The sequence below is a fragment of the Serinus canaria genome, chromosome 1A (assembly GCF_022539315.1).
Source record: "Serinus canaria isolate serCan28SL12 chromosome 1A, serCan2020, whole genome shotgun sequence".
Taxonomy (NCBI): domain Eukaryota; kingdom Metazoa; phylum Chordata; class Aves; order Passeriformes; family Fringillidae; genus Serinus; species Serinus canaria.
In genome coordinates, this window is record NC_066314.1 from 25,182,620 (window position 1) to 25,191,762 (window position 9,143).

General features: G+C 36.3%; 1 protein-coding gene across 1 annotated transcript in view; it reads right to left on the reverse strand.

Annotated features, from left to right (window-relative positions):
• Positions 1–8,943, reverse strand: part of FOXP2 (forkhead box P2) — a 341,521-nt gene extending 332,578 nt beyond the window's left edge. The window contains exon 1 of the mRNA XM_050969956.1: positions 8,809–8,943. The gene's annotated coding sequence lies outside the window, so the exon portion shown is untranslated. The remainder of the gene's footprint in view (positions 1–8,808) is intronic.
• Positions 8,944–9,143: the final 200 nt, after the last annotated feature.

The window sequence follows — 9,143 nt, forward strand, 5'->3', positions numbered from 1 at the left end:
CAAAAGCAAAGACTTTGCTAGCCAAGAGCTCAGAAATCATGGTTAAATGCCCAGTGAAGACCTACAGTCACATACACACCCACACACAACTTATTGCAATACAGAAAACTACAGAAGATTCCAATGAAAAGATTATCAAGTTTGGTTTCAGTATTACCTTCCCTTTTTTCTCTTAACTATTGATAAACATGGTACAACTTCACCACTGATTTTTTTTTTATCATACAACCATAGAATGGGAGTTGAAAATTAGAGCCCTCCACTGGTCATCTAGTTCTCCTGTTTAAGACTTCTGTTTAAAGTCTCCCTTAGAAATTTGAATAAAGAAGTTGAGATCACCTTCTTGAAATAATAGTTTCAATCACATCCTTTAAATCATAGTTTCAATGGAAACAGACAAGGTGAAAACAGTTTTTACTTCAGCACAGCTTTAAACACACAAAATGAAAATATCCCACTGGTCATGGAAGTACCTGTGATTATGAGAAAACATTTGAATTACAGAAGAGACCCCTACAATTACAGACTCTAACCTACTATCTGAGCAAAAAGTGGAAATCCTGTATTACTCAGAGACATGAAAGGGTGGGTTTTTTAGACGTATTTATGACAAGGATCCCCATGGTCTTTTATAACTAAGAAAACATCAGCATTAAGAAATAGTAGAGTCCAACAAAAATGACCTTGCACAATAGAACAGCTGGAGCTGAACACATTACACACATGTGGCATGTGCTTCAAGAGACTTAACTTTGTACTACTGCATAGGTTTGGTCCATTCTTCAAACACTTGCCCTTGTTTAGCCATCAGCAGGAAGGTTCAATGGGAGGCTAGTCTATCCTGATACTTTTCAAGTGCAGTCCTGATTTGAACTAAAATACTGAGATGCTGCAGAAGGCAATTAATACTAAGATGGCAATCATTATTGTTCTAGGTATATTACCACATTATTTTTGTTTTTCATGGCTAATTTCTGTTTCTTTATATTTTATATTTTCTTTCTTTAGACAAGTATTATATATTTTCTTTAGACAAATATTTTCTTTCTTTATATATATTTTCTTTCTTTAGACAAGTATTTTCAGCCATATGCAGGAAGTCAGCTTCATAAGCCAACTCAAGAACAGAAGCAACTCATTTGCAGACAATGAAGAGCTTTGTAATTTAGCTGTAGGGCTTCAAAATGAATTTCTCCAAAGACGCAGGAGGTCTCAACTTCAAAATACCCAAAGGCTTCTATTTCATCATGAATTGTAGAGGACTTTACAGTAATGTATGCATGTTAGGGGATTTAGAATGATAAACTTCCACATGCATGCATCAAATTATTGCAAAATTAATTAAAATTTATCTAGAAAAATTTGATCAATCACTGATTTTTGCAGGTGAAAACTTGGAAGTACATCCTGTACTAACATTTGGCTGGGGATTGCCTATATGAGTGCACAGTTTCAGACAGTTCTTCTGGAGCCCATGTTCCCCCATGTTTAATATTTTCATCAGAAATGGGAACTGAGAGATATTAACCTCTTGGGGGAAGGTTCATGACCTTGATTCTGTTCTCAAGAATGTCTCAGAAACCATTTATCGTATCTTTCAAAAATACAGGTATAAGATGCACCTTGAGAATCAAAATATCATTTAACTGCTCCACTGAAGAGCTCTTTCTCCCTAAAATACCTGATGACAGACCATTTTTTCCCCTGGGCTAAGATACCAGCTAAAACTGCGATTCTTTCTCTGTCAGAGTAAAATTAGGGGAAGGAGGTGGAGAGAAAGGGGATCAAATTTTAGTTTTATTCCACTGATGCTGCCGCCTGTCAGTAAAAGATGAAGGGCTGAAATCCCATCAGTCTGGATTTGCAGATCTGAGGATGAAGAATTAGTATTTTTCTGTTTTTGCAGAAAACTCCTTGATGTATGGCTCCATTATTGAATGTTAACAGCTTTGGTTTAAATTACAAATTAGGTTCTATTAGCATAACCCGTACTTGGTTTCTATTTAAAAATATGATTTTCGCCAAAATTGTGTCAGTTGAGAACCTACGTGTTTTCATTTGTGGCTACAGATAAAGGAGAGAAGCAATTTTGTATTTCACTAACTCAAAATATGAGGTTTAGAATGGAAAAATATTAAAGAACACTTTTAAGGTATTATTGGTATCTCCTTCAATAGGAGGGACAAGAGGTGAATTACTGGTCCTTAGGAATAATGTACCAAGGGCAGCCATAAACAGGCAGCAGTGCTGAAGGGGCAAAACCCAAAGTATCTTTTACAACTGTCTCTCAAAAATTTTTTTTAAATATGATTATTTTAAAAACCCTAAATTGCATCATGGAATAACTGTTTAATTAGCTTTGGTTTCCACCATGTGTATTTTCATCAAAACACGCTACACAGCAGATGGTTTTTCTGCTCCTTTACTTTTCAACTATAGTGTTTGTGTCTTGCCCTTAAAAGTTGTTTTTGTCTAATGTATCTCCTACCAATGGTTTTAACACATAAAAATATGCTGCTTTTCTGACATACACATGCATCAGCATATCAGAACTTATGAAATTGTTACAATGCTGGCCAGGTTCCAACTGCACCGTTTGCACAGTGTTGTCTTCTGTAATATTACATAGTGCTTCAAGCTGTACAACAGCAGAGATCCAGCAGCCTGAGCCAGGCTGTTTGGGATGATTTTGGTGTTGGAATGCTTATGCTGGAGCTACTGTTTGCCCAGACCAAGTCAATCTCTTTCTCTATGCCTTATGAGCTCCATGTGGAAAATACTGATACTTCCTGAATTACCTGTGTGGAGCAAAGGTAGAGTCACCAACTTACCATAAAAATGAGATGGTATTCCTGCATTCAACCCACCCCAGTCTTAGCAGTGTCTCACAGGGGGCTAAGATCATACTAATTCATTGATGACTTATGTAAAGTTCTGTGAAATCCTGAGATGCAGTGTATTATTAGTATTATTGCACGTTATGACTTATGCCCCAAAGTATCTCCCCATGCTTTGTAAGCTGTATACAAGAACCCCTTCATTACCACCCAAATCCCTCTAACTTTGAAGTTTAAGAACATTAAAAACATTAACTGATCTTCTGTGAAGAATATTCTCTTCCATTAAAAATGTATGGTTCACACCATTTCCAGTTCCTGAGCAGCTCAATGCTTTGGGACTGTAACTGCATGCAGGACACCAGACTCCATAAAATTGTCATTTTAGCAAAAGGCATCTGCTTAGCTGGCATCCTTGTTTAGCCTATCACCCAGCTTTCACTCACTTATACCACAGGAAAGATCTCTCAAATCAAAATAATATGACTCTTCCTCTCACAAAGTAGAAAATGAATGAAATTGACAGTCAGAATGGCATAAGGTCCAATCAATTGATGCTCTCAACCAATTAAAATTAGATTCCAATTTGGAATCTAATCCAAAATCCTCTAGAGAAAAGTGACCTTATATAGGCTGAAGAAATTAAGATATTCTGCCAAAACTTTCCTTTTCTCTCTTGTTTGTCTGCAACTTAAGACAAGATGCACAGCACATAGGTAGTTTTAGAACAACTATCAACACATATTTATACTTTCTAAAAATGTCTGCAATAGTCAAACCATCTCTCCCTTTTCCCTATTTGAAACTTCAGGTTGCTTTTAAATTTTGAGTCAGAATAACAGTGTGAAAGGAACTTGGTTCACTTTCTGCATGGAATGGGATTGAGCCCATGTGAAATTTTCTATTATTAAAAAGCCCCTGCTGACTTAGATGCCTATGCTGTGGAAAATACTTGTTCTGTTAACTTTGATGCAGTCATTAATGTGTGTCTTGAACATATACTCCTCAGGTTTCTATACTCAGATTCATTCACTGAACCCAGATATTCTCAGATTGTTGGATCTCCTCAGTTTAACCCTCAAACGGGGTCAGGACAAAGTGTCATAAAATGTGCAGTTCAATAAAAATAGGCACAGTTCTTCAGTACTCAAACATCCGCTGTTTAGTGGCACCTTGGCTGAACTGTCCTTTTCATTTTCTCAGAACGAGTGTCTTTTGGGTTTTTTTGTGATAAAGCATAAAATTCCATTCAAAACTAAACATTCTTAAAGTTGCAGAAGAATGGGAATAATACAAACCCCACCCAAATAAATTCAGACAATCTTAAAGGCTTGAAAAAAAACAAAGCCTATAAAACTTGTTTCGACTACAAAGAGACAGCTTGCCAGCTTTGGTGAAGCTTTGTGTATTTACCAGTGAGAATCTTGGCCAGCAAGTACTGATGTAACAGTGTTTCTAAGGGAAATATTTTGTTCTTGTTTAGAACACATAACTTAGTGATACTGCAATACAAACATTGGTGAACGTTATTTTGTGCAAATATAAGAAGGAGCAGACAGAGAAAGAGAAAGTAACTACAAATTACTAACATGAGGTTGTCTCCATTCTCTTAGCACTTTCTTTAGGCCAATTTACAACACTCTTTAAAAAAAAAACTCTTTAAAAAAAGTGCTTCCCCAGCCAAATGTAGATTCCAGGAATCAGTACTTGCTGTAGATTTAAGCTATAATACATGCATGCTGCTACTATGCAATACTGAACTAAATGTACCACCTTAAATAACAGTGAAAGGATGGAAACAAAATGAAATATACACCTCTAATACAAAATGTAATATTCAAAGCAATATTATACATAAGAGAAAAATTTATACACCCCAATAAGGGTTAGTCAGTCAACCATGAGTGGAAATACAGAAACAGCGCTTACCATGAGCACTCCTGTGGATTTCTCAACAGTAGAAGTATAACTGAGACCATCTTTGAACCATATTCAACTGTTGCCCATAGTCTCATCACAGTGATGTTATAAAAGTGTATGAAATAAGTCCAGGTAAGACTAGCCTTTCCAGGTAATATTTCAAATACATGGCAATTAGTCATAAAAAGACATCTGATAATAGATTACGCCACAATTTCTATGTCATATGCCCACATTTTAGCTAAAAAGCAAATAGAGCCAGCATAGATTACTTCTAATGCCTTTTAGACATATTCAACTATTCCTTGGCAAGAAAGTGCTCCCCACATACAGCCCTTACCTAGGAGAAGTGGGCCTGAAGAATGTGTTCTGTTATCTTGGGTTAGCCAATGTAGTTGCCATTGCTTAAGTATAGACAACAGTTTAAATCACTAAGGAAATCTAAAATACTTCAATACAAAGGAAAACAGCATTTCATCACAATCTCATTTAATAGAACACATTATCAAAATTGGTTGATAGTAGAGCAAATTATTTCAAATTGGAAAGACACCCAAATTCTCGCTCTTAAATTAATGTAAAGTGCATATTTGTCTGTTATATTAGCACCAGATTTTTTCAATTTTCTGTTGCAAGCTAAAAGGCAACCATGCCCGAATCTCATGATACATCCCTTTTATTACCTTACTAGAAATTAAGTAATGACATAAACTTAAAAGATTTGCACTTCTTAACCTAGAACCCAAATATCAGAAAATACTCAAAATTTATTGATACTTCATAGTTAATATTAAAATGGCATTTGAAGTTCATCGTTTTAATGGTTACACACAGTATTTAAGAGATAAGGAAAATTTCATTTTAATAAGCTTGTACATATCACCTTAACCATAAAGAAAACAAATTTTAAATAATTTTGTTTATTAGTGTGAAAGCAGGATGCTTTTGTGAATGTCAGTGACAACATTTCTGCCTTTTAAGTCTCAGATTATGTCACATGAGAAGGAAAGTATCTGTCTTAATATTTAATAGAAAATTTAAAAGTTTAAATTGGTACCAGTCACCTTAGGTTGCTTTTATTGTGAGTGACAAGAAACAGGCATCTCTAAAGAAGGAATTGTCTTATCTAAAGACAGAAATAGAAAGAGGCTATGGGAATCCTCCCCTGGAAGTCTCCATCTCTCTTCACTGACTAAAGAAGCCTATGGTGACCAGCTCAGATTTTTACCACCTATAGGTTTAGATGGCTAACATCATGGGAAATTAATCCCATTCTTGACATCCTTCTCAAATAGCATTTAGGAAAAGTAAGCATAAAATATGGAAAACCAGAATTACCAACAAGTGTAAGAATCAAAATACACTGTCCCAGAAAAATTAAAAAAACAAGACCCTTTTGTGAAAATAGCAGGGGATCTGTAAATTTGAAATGTCATACAGTGTTTGATCTCCAAGCCAGAACAGACTCAGTCATTTCTAGAAGATTAGGAATATACAAGGACTATTTTCAGAATATGCTGACAAAGTAATATGTCTCTTCTGTGTATGAGTAAGCAGCAATTTTCAAAAGCTTATAATTCAGTGCAATAAGGACAGACATTCAGAGGCATGGCAAAAGGCACATCCTATAACCCATTAAAGCTTCCCTTTCAAATTCCAAGTCCTTGCTCAAAAGCAAAGAAGAGGTCCCAGACCTTTTTTTAGACTGTTTTTTAGCAATGATACACCCATCTCAGAGAAACTTTAGCAAAGACATTCAGGCTATAGCAAAACTGTGAGCAGAACATGTCTGCCAAATTAATCAAAGTTAAAATTCAAGGAAGCTGACATTTGAAGAGGAGAGTTCCTTGCTCCTAGGTATTTCAAAACACAAGGAAGCCACTCAGTCACACATTCATAGAAGATAGAAGGCTATGTTGTGAAGTCTCCCTGTACATTTGCCCAGTTTTTTTATGTTTACACTGGCATCCTCTTTAAATATGGACTGTCCCAAAATGGCCATTTGCAAGTAAATGAAAATAGAGTTTATAATGAAATCCTTTGGTCACTTTATAGGTCTCATTGATCTCTAAAAAACTTCAGGAAGACAGCTATTTCTATTGTGGATTAATGGAGCTCACCTGCAAGAGTTTGTTCCTAGTTAGGGGGGCTTTTTTTCCCAAGCACAAAATAATACTAAAAGTATATTATTTTTGCCATGGATCAAGTGAAAAAGATGCTATTCTTAAACATCTAAAATCCCCATCATGTGACTGTTCACATCACGTGAAACCTGGTGCTAATTCAAAACTAAAAGATAATTTCACAGGCTTCAGTGTGATTTTCATAGTTACAGCCACAAGTCTTTAAATATAATTTAACACATTTTAGAAAGCTTGCAAATTCTGCCATGTCTCATCTTTGCAAAAACTTAAGTAAAATACTAAACTGAATAGCTAAATATTTCAAAATATAATTTTTTTTAAACTATTGTCATAAAATAAAATAGCAGAATATTTCTGATTTTTCTTACCTATAAATACCCCCAAAATCACAGAATAGCTGAGATTAGGAGGGACCTCATAAGCTCATTGAATCTAAACCTCCGATCAAGCAGGGTCAGATGCAGCAGGCTGCTTGTCCATTTGGGTTTAGAGTATCTCCATGGATGGGGATTCCAATCTCTTTGGGCAAGCCTCTCCAGTGTTTGACCATCCTCAAGATAAGGAAGTTTTTTCATACTATTTTTCAATGGAAACATAATTTAATAATCTGTATGCAGTTTGTATCCACTGCCTGTCATCCTGTCACCAGGTGTCAATGACAGAAGTCTAGCTCTGTCTTCTTTACACCCTCCCATCTGGTATTTACTGTGAGAATGAAATGTTACTTAGCATTTCACTGTTCAGGAGACAAGGATCTTGAGCCTAAATTAGTCCAGCCACTAACCATTCGATATCGCCCAACCTACACGTCATGTTTGGCGCTACACAAAATTAGGCTGCCATCTTCAGAATTCAGAAATTATGTATGTATGTATGAATTATACAGCATCATGCCTGCACTACAAATCATGACATGGCACCTGCTTACTTGCTAGCCACTTATGACCATTTACTGCTTTTGGAGACCAGAATTTTAATTTACAAAGGACACAAAAGCCGGCACTATCACAGTATGAAATGCACAACAAAACAGTAGTTCCCCATTAGATAGTAAGTAAGGGTGCCTCACATATTTTTTAACTCTTATAAATGGCAAAGCACTAAAAATATCTGTAAGGTTTAAGACTATTGCTCACCAAGGAATGTAAGCAGCAGAAACTAGCACAGCTGCTATCATGTGCTCCCGTACACTCTTGGCTGCTAATTCTCACTCACATCACCCTTTGTACCAGTGACAGCCCTTGGACAGCCATATGGGAGAAGGCTGGGATAAACCCAACTGAAAACAAAACCAAACAAATAATTGGTTATTTTCAGTCTGACCCATTCTCCAAATTTACAAACAGCTACACATGCTGAGTGAGGGAGAATAACAATATGGGGAGGAGAAAAGAAGCTGGCACTGCATCGTACAGAGACGTGCCAGGTTAAAGCATTCATTGAACATTTAGGCTGAAGCTAAGCAGTGAACAGAAGCTACTCAGCGAGTAATACTGCATTCCTTAGGCACTGCTTCCAGGATGAGATGGACTGGCCTCTGGAGATGCCTGCCCCTCTCCTGAGGATAAGCAGAATATAGAATGACTGAGATACAGCTACTTAGTCTCTATGTATCTAAATTGACCAATATCTAGATGAGTAGAAAATTGTAGAAAACCAGATTTTTGATTCTTACAGCACTTCAATTCCATTAACAATTGCTATTTGGAAAAAAAATTGTAGCATAGCTTACCATCACACTAACATCAAAAGGGTATGTATTTTCTGCATGGTCCACAATTTTATTTCCTAAACCATATTTTACATCTAGAAGCAATATGTTTCTGTGACGGGGTACTGTATACCTCCCACAGGGGGTATAAATCCACAGTAGAAACATAGCCACAGCTCACTTATAAATCACTTACATTTCTTCAGAGTCACTTTGTCACTTTGCTGCGCTGTGGGAAGGTCTTTTCCTTGTTGCTCAACAGGTCCTCCTTCCAAAAGTGTCTGTCACGTCTATGGCAGATGAGGACAAAAGGTCCTTAACTTTCACTTGAAGTTATCTAAGGGTAAAAAGAGGAAGGAACACATTAAGTGCAAGCATCCATATTGTGTTTTATTGCAAGGTATTACACCCATCTACATAAAACACACTTCAGTGTCATCCTTATGCACATGTATTGCATACCTAGGAAAAAATCCCACACTTTTCACATCTTTCTTTCTTTCTTTGTATGAGACCTGGGAAGTAGTCACT